Genomic DNA, 17358 nt, shown 5'->3' with positions numbered 1-17358 from the left:
TACCCGACCGCCGGCCACTTAGGCCAGCAGTCGGCAGAGGACAACACACAAGAAGACAACAGAATGGGTGCCGGACTAAGAGGCTATGTACCTCAAAGCCCGACACCCGAAAGAGTGCTGAGAGGAAGGGGAGACACTAAGTCAGGCTTCCTAACCACTGCTCGCTGTATCTACAGACAGCAGTGGGTGAGGGACCAAGGGAGGACCGGGCAGCACTCAAGATAACAGGGCCTCTGCCGGCCGGCACACTCTGCCGGCCGACAGGGGACCAAGTCAACTCCCCATCCTAACCTAGGCTAGGTACGGATGTGAGAAGGCTGACACAATAGTATAACGGAAAGGACAGAAGGGAAGGACAAAGGGTCCTGTCCAACCTTGCACTGGTTAAGGATCATTCCTGGCTAAGAAAGCCCATCTCAGCCAGGGGAAAATCCGGGGAGGGAGGCCGGCACTACTAGCTGCCTCCCTAAAACCAACGCAAGGAAGGAATCGGTATTCCGGAAAAGGGACACGTCCCGTGCCCGGAATAGCCATAAGGACAAGTCTGAAGGGTCACCGAGCGAAGGGATCATAACTACAGAAACCTTCAAAGGAGATCCAAGGAGGATAAACCTCCTATGCCCGTGTCAGACAGCAAGGGAGACTCTGCCCCATGCCAGACCAACACGGACTCAGACTAAAACACTGTTGTACTGTCCCTCTCTGAGCCAGCCAAGCTGGAACAGGAAGGTACAGTACCACCCCAATATAGTTATATTGAAAATTAATTCAAATAAACCACTAGAGTTAAGCCCAAGGCTTAAGCAGAGGGAAAGGGTTGCACCCCTTCCCCGAAGAGAAGGGAGCAAACGGGGGAACAATAAAATATCAATAGCCTAAGACAACCTAGCCTAGGCACTAAGAGAATCGATTACCTAAATCACCGAAACTCACTCCAATACCATCTTGGAAACACTCAGTATAAGCTTATGTATAACGTTGCCTAACGCTTCAATAAAACTATAATTATCACACTTGGAAGACTAATTATTATGCAGGAATTACAAGGGCCAAACGACTAGGCTACAAGGACTAGCGTAGGCCAGCCTAGGCAAATCCTTTGCCAGGCGCTATACCACAGCATCATAAGAGAATTCCTAAATAAGCTAAGCAGCTAATTTATTAAAGCGAAAGGGGCTGGGAACGTCGCTCTTGCTAACCAAATAAATCCTATTCTAGCGAGCGACAGCGTCCAGGACGCCTCCAGCAGGCAACAGCTCATGTATCAAAGATAACTTTTAATTACTTTAATTTTAACCAAGAGCCTACATTTATACATAAAGGAAATGGTACTCAACTTATCCGAAGCAGAAGAAGTTGGAGAAAGCATAATTGAGAGAGTAAATCCAAGATTTTGGTAGAAAACACAGGGAAAACACCGAGTTGTATAGCTATGCAAAAAGGAATACAGATGGCGCCGCGAGCGGCGCAGGGCACGCTTACGAAACGGGGAGGAGAGATGCCTTACGAACGGCTCCCCCCTTTCTTATCGTTTTCGTTTTCTTGCCATTTGACCCCTACGAAGTGTTAACTCTGTTCGGGGTATAGATTGCTATGTGGCGTGTCAAGAATACGTCCGCTGATATTTATGATATCCCTAAGGTCTTTTTTAGGGATATTCGCTCCAGGAGTTAGAATTCTGGGTACCTTAAGGTAAATTCTCTGGGAATATTGCCGTAGTTGTAATATACCCTAGGAAGCTACCTTTGAGGAACTCCCATCAGGACGACATGGCTTGAGCCCAAAAATACATATATACATATATACATTATATATATATATATATAATATATATATATACATATATACATATACATATACATATACATATACATACATATATATATATATATATATATATATATATATATATATATATATATATATATATATATATATATATATATATATAGCATTAATTCTAATCTTACAATTTCCACTGGTATATATATATATATATATATATATATATATATATATATATATATATATATATATATATATATATATATATACCCTAGCATTAATTCTAATCTTACAATTTCCACTGGTCATACTGGTTTTGGCTAATTTTTCATGGTCGGATGCCTTTCCTGCCACCAACCCTCCCCATTTACCTGGGGCCAGTCCCAAGAATGGGTAAATGGACAAAGAAGGACAGACAGAAGTTCATAGAAATTTCTTTCGGTCCTCTTGATTTAACAAACTCAACCCACTTCTTCCAGGAAGACTCATATTGTCTTTTAGTAGACTTAGCCTTGTATTCTTCTAAGAATCCTATATTGCCTTCTGAGATCCCAAACCTTTTTCTAACCGCTAGAGCAAGAAATTCATGAAATGAAGGGTTTGGGTTCTCTGTGATAAACCGAAGGCAGTTAATTTCTGAACCTTCGGAAATATACCTAGGATCTGAGCTAGGACCGGCCTCATCTAGTCTATCAGACTCATTAGAGGAACCTCGTATGGGGCTATTTAGCGAGGTAGTTTCTTGAAGACGCTCGTGATGAAGAGGTCGAACTGCAGTTCCGGGACTTGTTTCCATTTGGGAGGGAATATGTCTGCGTCCATGGACCATTCCAACTCTATCGCCTTGGATCGTGATAGAGTATCCACCGTCACATCGTGGATCAAATGTAAATGAACTGCTGTTAGGTGCCATCCCTTCAGGAAAAGGATGGGAAACATTACTAAGACTGTACGAGACGTTCGATTGTGACGTCTTAATATCGCTTCGGTGTACCAGCTCAGAGGTAGGGAGTCTGATCTGTGTGGAGGGTGCTTTCCCGCCCATGAAAGGACCAGCAGAGTCCTGGGACTTTCGTGTTTTAACTTTTGTAAAAGAAGCGATTAAAGAGGGACCAATCTCAGCCTTTTTTTATCTCTTCAAGCGTGTGATGCATGTTTTCTCCAGGCTCTTAACGTATCTTTCCGATGTGCACTTTGCACTAGGTCTGTCACTATTGCGAACTGGGGAAAGTTTAGCACTTTTCCTTGTTGGCATTTTGGGAATCTGATCGATTAGCTGAGTCTCCTGACAGACCTCGCGAGCTCCTTTTGACTTCCCGAAGGAAAAAGGGGCTAATGTGACTGAGGGCTTCGATGGTTGTTTTTTTTTTTTTTTTTTTTTTAGCCAATGAAACCCTAGAGCTGGAGAAAGTCGAGACTTCTAGAAGCATATCTTGCATCTGAGATGTCCCAGGAACTGGGTCATCACTATGAAGATACTTAGGACTGTGAGTCTGATACGTATCTATTCCAGGATGAATGTTACTCTCCGTGACTTGAATCCTAGGCAGGAGGAAAGGGGGTGGTTGACTGGAAGGTTCCAGAGGACACCTTTCAGGTCTGACAAGACTACGAACACCCATAGTTGGAACAAGGTCCATATGTTCAGAAGGATTAACATTCAGAACTTGCAGATTATTATGAACTTGTTGAGTAGCGACAGGTTCAGAATGACTCAGACTTCTTGAGTCCTTCTTGTGAACACAAAATAGCCTTCCCTGGGACACGATGAGCCGTAGCTTTCTTACTACCTGTATGCTCTATAGCTCTCAGGTATACTCCTCCAGGAGGGTTTCGAAGTGTAGGAGAAGGTAAGGAGATAATAGTAGGGACATTTCTGTTCCCCATCAATGGCTCATCTTGAATAGGCTCTGGACCGAAGGATCGAAGGTCCTGCGATCCTGAGGGAATGTTCCTCCTAGCCGAAGCGTCTTTATGCTTTGAACTACCAGTAGGTTTAGACTTTTGACCATCTGCCTGTAGCCTCTTGGTCACTAGAATATTGGGCTGTTGTTGAGCAGCCCAGATATTTCCAGTATTTTCAATCTTCTTTTTAGGTTGGGGACCCACAACCACAGAAGATTTTCTCTTTGAGGGAATGCCCCATTTTTGGGGAAGACTTATGTTTTCCATGGCGGCATTCTTAATTACTTTCTTAATGACCTCTTGTGGGAAGAGGTCTTTACCCCAAATGTTGGAAGATATTAGCTTCCTTGTTTCGTGTTTCACCGTTGCAGCAGCAAATACAAACTCTCTACATGCTCTCCTAGCCTTCACAAAGGCGTAAAGGTCCTTTACCAATGTAGCCATATGCATTTTGGCTAAGACCCTGAGCATGTCTGGGGTGTTCTCGTAAGTTGAACACAACTCTATGTAGTTTTGTAGAGAAAGTGATGTCGCCAGTCTCTCCTTTGACTCGTGCTCATTAAACAAGAGCAAATTGGACAATTTAGGGAGATATACATTAAATTGTCGGCTTGCGACATCCTTGTCTAATTTTCCTACTGAAAATGTCAAATGGACTTCCTTCCAATCCTTTTCCTGTCCGGGAAAAGCTGGTGACAAAGGGTTGCACTCATCGAGTGTGGGACATGACTCACCCGCCTCTACAGCTTTGGTAACAGAAGTAAATGCCTTCCCCATAAAGGGGAAGGAGAGTGAAGCAGAAGCAAGAAAGGAAGAGTGTATGTTATTCAGTGAGAAAACCGTCGTCTCTGAATAACCCGCCTTCTTCAGATTATCCGAAAGGATAGTCTGTGCCTTATCATGATCAAGAATCATGACCTCCTTTTGTTCCGTTCTTTTCCTTGTCTTTGGTTCGAACCTCGGTCGAACCCAACAATTAGGGAAAACCTCAAAGCTTGGCCAAAATTGGATTTTGTCCAAGGCAACAGTACCCATTTTCTCTGAAATGAAGAGATTAACATTTGAAATCGACATCAGCTCCGCAAACCTCCAGGGATTGGTTAAGGAGCATGAAGGAAGGTCATGATTCATGGGTCGTTTAACTGACCCATGGGAAGCTACAAGAGGAGCTTTACGAGGTTCTATCTTGTGTTTTACTTCCCGCTTTTTGCTTTGTTTACTAAAGCTCTCTGATTCTTCAGTTGGATACATAATTGTACCACATTATCCCATAGAGGGGTAAAAGACAAAGATGTTGACATCGATGGCTCTTTAGCCAGCAAAGGCGGAGGAAAGTCCGATACAACATATTTCTCTTCTACCTTGGGGCACTCCTTGCTCTCGATCCCAAAGGTTTTCTCGCCATCAGGGAGCGTAGTTGACTCCTGAGGCACTACTATTTCCTCACTTAGCTCTGGAAATAATAGCTTACGCATCCTATCATTAGGTAGGAAAGGTCCCGGAGAGATCTTTTGGAAGCCTCTCACCCAGTTACGTAATTTATACTGTGCTATATCCTTAGTCTCTGTAGACTGGGGATTATCAAAACCTTCAGACATCAATGTCCAACATATATTGCAACCCTGTGGGTTCCAATAATGTAGGGATCCGGAAATAATATTGCAGGGGGCATGTAACCTGCAAGTATTATGACCGTAAAAGTCCTTACCCTTGGCTCTGCAGTGGACTGCCGTACAAGGTATCTGGTGTTCCATCTGTAAAGAAAGGAAAACCAAATGAGTATATAATGGATTATTACTTTAATAATCAACATGTAAATGTCATCTACAACAGAATAGCTTAGGATAGAAGCTATAAAGGGATAGTAGGAAATACATACCTGTATACCTCTGCGAGCAAATGCTGCTACCTCCCCTCAGTATTAACTTACATGGAGCTTTCTCTGTGAGAAAATCCAAGTAGAAGGGTTACTTACCCTTAGGGGTAGAGAAGTATCAATTAACTATCCCAAAATTGTTAATACTGTGGGGTCAGGATGACTGATATCAAATCAGACTATTGAAGAAATTATTCCTTCAATATATAAACGGTATCAGCAGAACACTCGCTGGAGGATACCCAAGGTAAGTTAGGAAAAACTACTGTAACATGGTACTGTAGTTTCTAATTTGCAAAAGTGTAAATTGCAACATATCGACTACTGTACCTATGTCATGCAGTCTTATCATTATGCTGCCTACAAGGCAGCATATGACAGCAGGGTCCATCTAGCACTAGATGGAACAGAAAAATAAAGACATATAAATGAATATCCTACTCGGGTCATTTGCTGTAGTCCTCTTACTATATTAAATCATAGAGTTTCCTGATCAGGGAGACTCAAAGACAAGGGGGCTGTACCCTTTACAGGATAAGAGTGTATTACTCATGCCTGAAATATTTAATATTGCAGGATAATCCTAAAACTGATTTCTAATCAGGATATTGAGGAAATCATATTCATTCAATATAGGATTAGGCTCAGCAATTGCCCAAATTAGATATCCAAAATATATTGGAAAAAACCACTAGTATAAGAAATATAGTAGTTTTCTATCTACAGTATATTCTATACTGAGATATACTGGCTATCTGTATTACCTATACAGCAGTATACCCGGCATGTTGCCGGTCTGGCTAGGATATGTCTGCATACCTTGCAGACCTAGCGAGACAGAGAGAGAGAGACAGTATGGAAAAAAGGGCTATCCTTTACTGTAACTATATACAGTAATTAAGAAAGAAAAGTCTAATAGACTACCTTTTTACCGAAAGGAGGTTCTAATAGAAGGGGAGAATGTAACATTCAGGCTTCTATATAGCTACAGTACTATTGCCAGCAACCCGCCGACAGTACTGATACAGTCGGCGCGCCGCGTTGCCGGCCCTGCCGACAGCATTAAGGCAACAGAACCTATAGCTACAGTCCAAGGGAGGACTGAGAACCTCGGGGACAGAAGGGACTAACCACTCACAGCCGTCATGGGCGCCACTGCCGTCCAGGCCGGCAACTGGTGACAGTCCATGATTGTCGGCAGCCATCTTGGTTGCCGTCCAGGCCGGCAACTGGTGACAGTCCATGATTGTCGGCAGCCATCTTGGTTGCCGGCCAGGCCGGAAAAAAGGGCTATCATGCCGACAACCGCCGGCAACGTCGGTAGCCGCCGGCAAATTCGGCAGCTGCCGACAGTCCATGACTGTCGGCAGCCATCTTGGTTGTCGGCCAGGCCAGCAATGTCGGCCAGGCCGGCAAGCGGCAGTATGCCCTGCCGTTAGCCAGGATGAGAGGTAGTCTGGCTGCATGTTGCCGGTCTGGCTAGGATATGTCTGCATACCTTGCAGACCTAGCGAGACAGAGAGAGAGAGACAGTATGGAAAAAAGGGCTATCCTTTACTGTAACTATATACAGTAATTAAGAAAGAAAAATCTAATAGACTACCTTTTTACCGAAAGGAGGTTCTAATAGAAGGGGAGAATGTAACATTCAGGCTTCTATATAGCTACAGTACTATTGCCAGCAACCCGCCGACAGTACTGATACAGTCGGCGCGCCGCGTTGCCGGCCCTGCCGACAGCATTAAGGCAACAGAACCTATAGCTACAGTCCAAGGGAGGACTGAGAACCTCGGGGACAGAAGGGACTAACCACTCACAGCCGTCATGGGCGCCACTGCCGTCCAGGCCGGCAACTGGTGACAGTCCATGATTGTCGGCAGCCATCTTGGTTGCCGTCCAGGCCGGCAACTGGTGACAGTCCATGATTGTCGGCAGCCATCTTGGTTGCCGGCCAGGCCGGCAAAAAGGGCTATCATGCCGACAACCGCCGGCAACGTCGGCAGCCGCCGACAACGTCGGTAGCCACCGGCAAAGTCGGCAGCTGCCGACATTCCATGACTGTCGGTAGCCATCTTGGTTGTCGGCCAGGCCGGCAGGCGGCAGTATGCCCTGCCGTTAGCCAGGATGAGAGGTAGTCTGGCTGCATCCAGCACTCTACCGTTAAGGAAAGAATGCAGGATGTCAGCCTAAAGGCAATGGATAAACCATTAAAAAGGGGTGATGGGAAGGGGAAAAGGGTCCTGTAACAATTGTGAAAGGAACTGTCAAACTTGACAGTCCTAGCACCTATAAAAGGAACTCATGTTTCTGTATGGTATCGACAGAATCCGGGTGCTAAGAACGACAGCGCCCATGGCGCCTCCAGTAATGACCTAGCTCTAGAAACACAATAAATACTCAATATCATTGAGAAACAAGAGCTAAAACACATTCAAAGTAAAGACCCGATACTCAACTTTCCGAAGGCGGAAGAAGATGAAGAAAGCATAATAATAATAATCCTTTAACCGATCGAAAAATTTCAATCACAGGAAAATACCACCGAGCGAAATCGCTACAAAAAAAAGGAATGGTCACTATCGTGGGGATGGCGCTGTTGTACTATCGATAGTAGTAGGGAACGGGGATGGCCTTTGAAGGGCCCCCCTTTTTATTTTTGCCAGACCTCCTCGAACGTAAACTCTATCTGGGGTGCAGATTGCTATGAGGTGTGCCATTACGTCCTTACGCGATATCCCTTCTTAGAATGTTAAGGGATATTCGCTCCAGGAGTTAGAATTCTGGGTACCTTCGGTCAATTCTCTGGGATATATCACTGTAGTCACATATAACCTAGGAAGCTACTAATGAAGGAACTTCCATCAGCACGACATGGCTTGAGCCCACTAATCTTTCTTATATTTGTCCAGACCTTCATTAAGTTAAGTCTTCCAATTAACTTTGGATATAAAGTTTATCCAAGACTGGCACTTAGCCTGTTTGATTTGGTATATAACCTTGGCTCTTGCTTTCTTATAACAAATTAAGTAATAATTACAAGGATGATGCTGGTATCGAGTAAATGCAGCTCTCATAGCTGTAAGAGTTATTCGATATTGAATATTCCACCAAAGGACCGGTTTTCATGTAAACTGACCTGTAGTTCGAGGAATTGACTTATTACTGGCATCTATGACTTTAATCATAAACTCAAGGGCTTCCTGTACAGTGGGAAAATTATCAGCATCAATTTCTGACAATGTAAGCACAGTAAACAATGCCCAATTACCTTTATCAATTACCATCTTGGAGATCTTGGTGCAGGTGCAGGTATTTCATCAACTAATTTAATTACGATTGGAAAATGGTCACTTCCAACACCTTCATCCATTACTTGCCATGAAAAATCATAAAAGCACTCAGGAGTGCATAATGAAATTAGATGAAAGGGTTCCATTTTGTACACGAAAATGTGTTGGTGCTCCAGTAATCAAAACAGCAAGCTCTCTCTCTTCAATGAAAGAAAAAATTTGATTGCTTTGAAAGTTGGAAATAATATACCCCCCCCCCCCAACCATAGGATGTCTCCCGTCAAAGTCTCCCAAGAGTTAAAATGGCTTAGGAAGCTGATCTACCAAGTTATCAAGTTCTTGCTTCAAGTTTTGGTCACCTCGATTGGGTGGCAGATATACGTAACATATGGTGCATGCTAATTTTAAATGTATTTGTACGGCTACTGCTTGAATAATTGTTTGTAAACTAATCTTGTTATGGATGATATCTCGTCGCACCAGTAATGCACACCCACCATGTCTATCTTCATGTTCCTGAACTTCATTATGATAAAATAAATATTCTCTGGGACATACTTTATTTGGCCTAGCATTGTTTCTTGCAAGGATAAAAGGATTGGGAAATAAATTTTCCTTAATTAGTATTTTCAAAGATTCATATTTAGCTCTAAGGCCTTGGCAATTCCATTAAAGTATAGTGAGTTTGCTATCCATAAGTGCAAATTATGATTTAATTTTATTTAAAAGTTTTATCTTAGGGGCATTCCTTATGGGGAAAGTTTTTAACACTGATTCTTTATCAATATTTCCTGGCAATCTCCCTTCTGGGGTTCTCTCTCTCTTCTTACTTTCTTCAAGATGATTGACAGTTTTAGGTAATGGACTGTGTTCTTCCAAGTTGGTATTGTCTAATGATGTGTTTATGTCAATATTTACAACACTTCTAGCTGGACTTGAAATCTTTTCAAATGATGCAGGTTGCTTTAGATTATCTTTATTCTGTTCAAGCAGATTTTCCGAGCTTTCTTTGGATCCAGAAGGTTTCCGAGTATCTTTACGTTCTTCCAATACCCGTTTTGATTTTTCTATACTTTCCTGACTCAGATTTACAATAGATTGATTGATTGATTGATTTAAAGTTTTCAGGCATCCTGACATCTAAGGTCATTGACGCCGGTAATATTTAATTTATGTATACAAAAAAAAAAAATAAAATAAAATAAAATATAAAAGAGTATTCAATCAAAATCATAAAAGTTGAATGTCATAAAAGTTAAATAGTTTTCAGAAGACCTGCTTCTGAAATAAATCTAAAAATGCCACTTGCATAGTAGGACACATCATGTCCAAGAATCTTGGCAAAGATGAACCTGCCACCCTTACCTCGAGCCTCAAACAAATATCTATTCCTCAAGTTGTTATAATTAGGGTATTCGGTCAACAAATGCCTCACTGTTAGAGGTACTAAACAGTTGTCACAATACGGTTGCTGTTGGCCCTTCAGCAGAAACTCATGTGTCAACCGAGTGTGACCAATACGGAGACGACAAAGAGAAGTCTCCCATTTTCGGGGCATCATATTATACCTCCAAGGAGATATGACATTTGTTACCTCTCGCATTTTATTGCCATCTAGGCTATCCATTTACAATAGAGCTTTCATCTTGTATAACCACCCTTAAATCTTTATTTTGGAACCTGGGATAATATTTTTGTCATTGTGGTTAGGCAAACTTTTCTTCAAAACCAATGAAAAAGGTTGCCCTAGTCCTATCTGTTTTTCAAGAGCTCTTTTATGAGCCTCTTTAAAAGTAACCCTTTCCATGGTTCGAATGGCCTGGATTCTTTCTCAAAAATAAAATTCACAGCTTTTTTATGTTGCTGGGTGTGCTTCCCCACAATGAATACAGCAGGGACTTTCTATACAAGCTCCGAGACTATTTTTGCCACAGTTTGCGCAGACACCAGGCTTATTTAATTTTTTTTTACATTTTTGGCTTAGGTGGCCATACATTTGGCAATGGTAGCATCGCAATGGTGAAGGGATGTTGGGTTTCACCTTCAAAGATAACCAGCCAGCTTTAATAGCATTGGTTAGTCAACACTGGTCAAAAGTTGAGACCAAAGTAGCGAGAAGGACACTTTCTCCGACTCTCCCATTCTTACTACTTTTACTACAATTTCTTTTTCCTCTAGCTGTAACAATTCTGGCACATATATCACACCCCTACTCTGGTTAAAAAGGGGTGTGAAAAGCATTTGGCATTATGACCATGCAACTTTTAATCTTTCACTTTGTATTGGGGACAGTGTCTCTATCAGGAGACTTCCATTTCCTTGAAGAATTTTTGGCTGCCCTCCACATTTATTTACTATTTTCCTGTTGGCTTTAAAAACATTTACATGCTCATGTCTTCCATTTTCAAATTCCAGTATCAAAAATTCATCATAATTTACTACCTCATAGTGACCAGGTAATATTTCAGCTTTTCTGTATTTTTCTGTCCTGTCATCACTTCTTACTTTCTCTCTCTTCTTCTGAAATATATTCTAATAATTTTTTACATGACAAGTAAAGTTCTAATGTTACAATATTAGAACCTGAGTTGGGGTAGTCAATACCAAGGTCCAAGTTTGTCCTTTCCACGTCGTCAGAGATGTTGGGTTTTAAAGCAGCAGCAAGCCAAGTTATCCACCTCTTATCAAAGGCTGTCAATCCTCCTATAACATGTGGCCCAACATGGGAAGAGGTTTTAGCGGGGACCAGTCATCTATTAGAGGGGGGCTGCCTCTCTTCAGGTGGCCGTACACTGGTCAGTGGGGGTAATTACCCCTCTCACCGACGACTCCAATGCCTGGCATCCCCCATTACCTGCAAATATGGGAGATTTAAAACTGGATCACTGGAGTCCAACTCTTAACAGACTAAGTCTGCACCCAATGGGGTCTGCCAGAGGGTGATGGCATCCAAGTTTAAAGCACATAAATAACCTGGTCAATGTCTTCGCAGTGGCCGTCAACAAAATTCCAATGGAACAAGAGAAAAAACTGAAATAAAGGAGAAGGCCTATAGGGGTCCAGTCTCGATCTGGTCTCTCAGAACTGGCCTTGGTGGTATGGTTGAACCTGCCATGGTGGATAAACCAACCCACCGCCATTGCCCAGCCCATCATCGAGGCACTCAAGCCCCTTTATTGCAGCAAAGTGCTGGACCATCAGAGGGGAATGTCTTTGGGGGCATCCCCCTATTGGTAGTAAGTTGGGGGATATGCCCTTCCTGACAGGCGCCTCTACAACCACGACTTCTACAACCAGAGGAGTGTCCTCTACGGCGAGTATCTTGCCTCCTAAGTTGTTTTAAGTCCATAAGAGGAAGTATTCGTCTTTGCTGGTTGACCAGCTTGAAAGGAGAGTTCCTTTGCGGTTGAGGGGCGAGCACCCATGGTGCACATCAGCTCAAATGAGGAGCTCTACTGGTTATTACTCCCTTCTTTATGGCAGCAACCACATCTGATGGAGGTGTAAAAAAAGGATGGGGAGTTCAATAGGTAGAATCTAAAAGAGCATCATTAGGAGAAAACTGTCTAGTTCATCTTACAAAGATTGCGTCGTGTTTTTAGGGTGCAGTTGCCCATAAGTGAGTGATGAAGTAAGAACTACAGAAATTTTGCCCCGGACTTCAAGGGTCTTCAAATTGTTTCAGGGCGCTCACATCCAGCAGATTTTGTCACTGCAAAGTGTGATACTGCTGACCCGTGGTCCAGCCAGGAACAGGCCTGTATGGCAGACATAACTTCTATCTTCATATTCTGCATCTTGGGATCCAAGAATATGGAGGGGTGGTTAGGCAATTTGTTGCTAGGTACACTGGATACTAGGTCAGCAACATCATCATCGATAGGGATGGGCCACAGTGAACAAAATCTCCTTTGCTTGCTTTTAGCGAGTTCTCCAAGGCTGAGACTAGTGTTGAAATGTCCAACTTGTGTAATCTCTGATTGGAGCACGCCACATCAAACCTCATTTGGGCTTTGAGATTAAGGGAATTAAGTGCTATTGCACACTGTCGTTTAGTGATTTGCATGCGAGGAGGCTCATTAAGCCATCAGAGCAACAAATTGAGGCTTAATTTAAGAAATTTCATACTTTGAACCAGACATTTGAACCTTGACGGGCCTACATCAGCCGACCTGGTGCCCATAGGTGCCACAAGGTTTTCCAGAGGGTCGTCATTAGTGATATCATCCTGATCATGAGATGGTTCCACTTTAAGGGACAACTTACAATATTCAATGAAAGAAGTGAAGAGGAGGCTCAGAAAGAACAGGAGTAGTCATGCTCACTCCTAGCATACAAGCAGTTTAAGGGAATAATAGTCTCCAAACCCTACCTGTGAGAGAAGGATCTCTGCGGCAGGCCATTTAGAGCACCTCCTACAAGGACCGTGTCGACGGCATCTAATTATAGTATTATGTTGTTAACTTCTGCAGATGGGGCATCACTCGACGAAAAGGGGGGAAACTATTCCAGTAACCTTTTCCTATACTGAATCTGAAGATTAACCTGAAAAATGTTTTAGTTTCAAAATACAAAAATTTTAAGCATTACAAACATTTGAAGAGGTAGTTGTGCAATCAGAGTTTGGTAAAGCAACTGGTTTATTATTCATATAACTTATGGTTGGGGGTTATGAGAATGAGGGTGTTGGGGATTATATGACTAAACAGACACCAACAAAGCTGAATATGAAACACCCATGAGGGGGTTCCATTTGTATAAGAGTTTGGGTTATGGTAGCACTATCAGAATGTGCATTATTGTGACAAAACCATCACACGGCATCAGCCATCTCGTGGAGGATCACGCTTCAATATAGCAGTGTGTTTAGTGAAAGTATCATGAGTGAGCACAGCGGCACGTACGACTTTGTTTGCCTCAAGACACTTCCAGGCTGAGCCACTTGTGGACAATACTCGCACCAGCCTCACGTTTAGATGCCACCACAATAGTTATAAGTTCCTTTGCCTGCCCAGATCCTTTGACTGCCCAGAGAGTACCACATTGAATCCTCCTTTCTGGTTACTGTTCATTTTCCTATTACCTGCAACATACACCAAATGATCTATTACACATTCTCTTCTGCCCTCGTACACCTGATAACAGATAACCAAAAAATTCTTCCTCGCTCAAGAGGTTAACTACTACAATGTAATTGTTCAGTAGCTACTTTCCTCTTGGTAACGGTAATAGAGACGTCTTAGACATGGTAAGCCGCTCTTCTAGGAGTAGAACACTCAAAATCAAACCACTGATCTTTGGTCTTGGATAGTGCCATAGCCTCTGTACCCTGGTCTTAAACTGTCTTGGGGTAGAGTTCTCTTGCTTGAGGATACACTCAGGCACTGTATCTTATTTCTCTTGCTCTTTTTAAAGTTTTTATAGTTTATATGAAAAATTTATTTTAACATTAGTTAAAATATTTTATTTTAATTACGGTACTTCCCTTGTAGTTTCCTTATTTCCTTTCCTCACAGCTATTTTCCCTGTTGAGTCCTGCTTTTCCGACTAGGGTTGTAGCTTAGTAAACAATAAATTAGCAAATTGTGTTGTTACTATCGACTTTCAAGCAGCTTGCTTGGAAGAAGACAAAGGTTACAGCAACTCTGTCTGGCCTAAGTTATGGTTGTGGACACAGCCAAAGCAAGAAGACCAATCTCAATGCATTGAAATGGGGAGTCCTGGGACAAGCCCAAAGAACTTGAGAGCAGTGCTGAGGACTATTGGTCGTAAAGTATGAGGCAAGCCCGGCTTGAGAGTACCAGCAGGAGGAGGACAAAATGGATCCTTCAACAGGGCTACCTCCGTACAGGGGGCAAATGGCAGTCTAAATTCTAGGATTCTACGTACGGGACCAGGAGGAGACTTTTTCCAAGGCAAATTTTCAATACTAGGTGATAAATTTATAAAATTATGATCATTTGAGGTCCCTGTCCTCTAACTGGTCATGACACAAGGAGTAGGATGGGAGGTAACTTTTGATATAGAAGAGAGATTACGCTTCTTACCATTATTGTTAGACTACTAGGAAGGAGAAAACTACTCTTCTCTTGCTCTGAGAGAGATACTTCGACCACTAAGAGGGCAGCCACTCCCTACAATACTCAGATTACACAGAACACCATTTGCCACAGCAAGAGGTGCCTAAGGGATGCAGACTGACATCAGCCCGACTCCTGAAGTTGCCACAAGCGTGACCATCACAGCCGAGGCAAGATTGCATGACACTAGAGGCACTGGCCATTGTCGAGCCCAATTGTAGCACAATTATTAACCACAATTAGCAACAATGATAAGAAAGCACTAAGCACTACATAGGAAAGCCAGTTTGTATGATTTAAGCTGTGATCATCTGTGACCTGGATAGAAGTGAAGCCTACTTCCCAGCAGCGCAAAACACATGCAGCGCAGTTGCTAGGTAACTAATTATGATGCAACCAATCCTTTTTTCTTTTTTAGGTTGTCTAGTCGTAGAAAACAGATCTAAGAAAAACCCAGGTAAACGACTTATTAGTTTGTATCCGCGGAGGAATTTTAAAGTTGTGTAAGCGTAGGAATAAGTTGTCTCGGCGTAGGAATAAATTAAGTTTTATCCACTAAAATTTATGCTCAAGACAACTTCATTCAGCTTTTATCAAAGTTGCTAAATAATCTTACCTTGAGTAGGCTTTGGTTAAATTTTTCCACTTTTCTAGTTTAACGAGACAGCTGCGCTGACAACAGATTAAAAATCCTTGCTAGCTTTCAATGTCCTCTGCTGTAAAATAAAACTTATTAGACTACAGTACTCTACAAAGTTCTTCTATGGACACTTTATAATTCCTTAAAAGGTATCTTCTGCTTATAGAAAATACAAATTTCAAGGTACAGTATTCAACCTGCTTTACTACCAACAGAAAATAAAAAATTCAAGCTAATCATTTTTGCACAACCAGCAAACAAGTTACAAGTTAAAACAGTATTTTAAGCAACAGTAAAATTTGGCCTTACATTTATCTTTTTTTTTATCCTCTCCATCTTACTGATTTCATGACACCTGAGGCTCTGTTACGAACTTGGTTTCCATCCTCCCCTTTATCAATTTTTTTACAAAAATGAGTTTCAACATAATGCTAAATAGATTTGCCAACTCACCTTCAAAGATTTAAGAATATTAGGAACAATTTTATAAAAATCTTTACAAATGATGCATAAACATACTGAATTCCATTTATTGTATTAAGATTTCACAACTGTTATGGCTAAATCCAGGTATAAAACTTACTTTATCCAAGTAGTTTTTTTTTTTTTTTTTTTTTTTTTCAAATTACCCGATAGGCAAATTTCCTGGTTATTTAATAACTAAGAGTTATAGATTGAAGAATTAAAACAGTGCAGTGGAAAAAGTTGCTTTTCACAGCTAAATGCTTCCTTAGCTAGCAAGAATTTAATTTCACATAAATTCCCTTAACTTTTGGAAAAGTTAATTCGGTTTTACATTTTACCTGCAAAGTAAAAAAGCATGCAAAGTTTACCGATTGGAGAGGACTTGTGCCATTTTTATTATATCATAACACTTATTATTAAGATTTATGCAAAACCATGGCCAGAATTTCCAGATAGCAATTTTGTCAAAACTCTGGGCCCTCCAAATTATATTTTAAACAAGACTTGTGAAATCAAAGTGCTAACAGATTTCCTATAGTACATCAAACAGTGAGTTTTCAATTCAGCTAATGTGTTTAGCAATGACAGATTGCAGTAAAGACACGAGTTTAATGAAAACTAAAGATTGACATAGCCTCTTATTCCAAATATGGCGGAAAGTCAACATTTTATTTCAGGCCTTTGAAGGATTGCTTCTTTATCTAGGTGTTAGTACAAACAAATTTTATCAGAATTATTAAACATTTCTTGACAGATTTATGTTAAATAATGCTTCACTGGGATACAGTATAGAGTACATCCAGACTGAATGATATACTTCAGTTTATATGCTTGAATAATTTATTTTCATTCTGTGTAATTATAGGATGTCGCACAATCCTGAAAAAATAGTTTTCTCCAGTCTAACCTTAAATTTTTTTAATTCAAGAGATTTAACCACAAAAACTTCTCACAAACAGCCCAAGTAAAAAACACAAAACATTCAAAATTATTTATGAATGTCAACATGACAAAGACCCACAGCAAGTGCGATCCTGAATATTTTCCCTATGCAACATACAAGCCTATCAATAAAGGGCATGAAGTATTTCCTACGCATGGGGTATTTCCTGACGGCTGCTCTATCTGTGCCTTTCATCTCCATTTTGAACAAATTGTAGAACCCCATTTACACGGGGTAGGGAGAGATTGAAGACACTCCACCTACCTGCCTATTTTTCTCCACCTTTATTTCACTTACAGATAAGGGCTTTCATCTATTCCAGGGGATATGTCAGGTACATCATCCGAGAGAGAAAGGGCTGGACAAGAGCTGAT

Source organism: Palaemon carinicauda, chromosome 10 (assembly GCF_036898095.1).
Source record: "Palaemon carinicauda isolate YSFRI2023 chromosome 10, ASM3689809v2, whole genome shotgun sequence".
NCBI classification, from domain to species: Eukaryota; Metazoa; Arthropoda; class Malacostraca; order Decapoda; family Palaemonidae; genus Palaemon; species Palaemon carinicauda.
Note: the sequence above shows the minus strand (reverse complement) of the source record.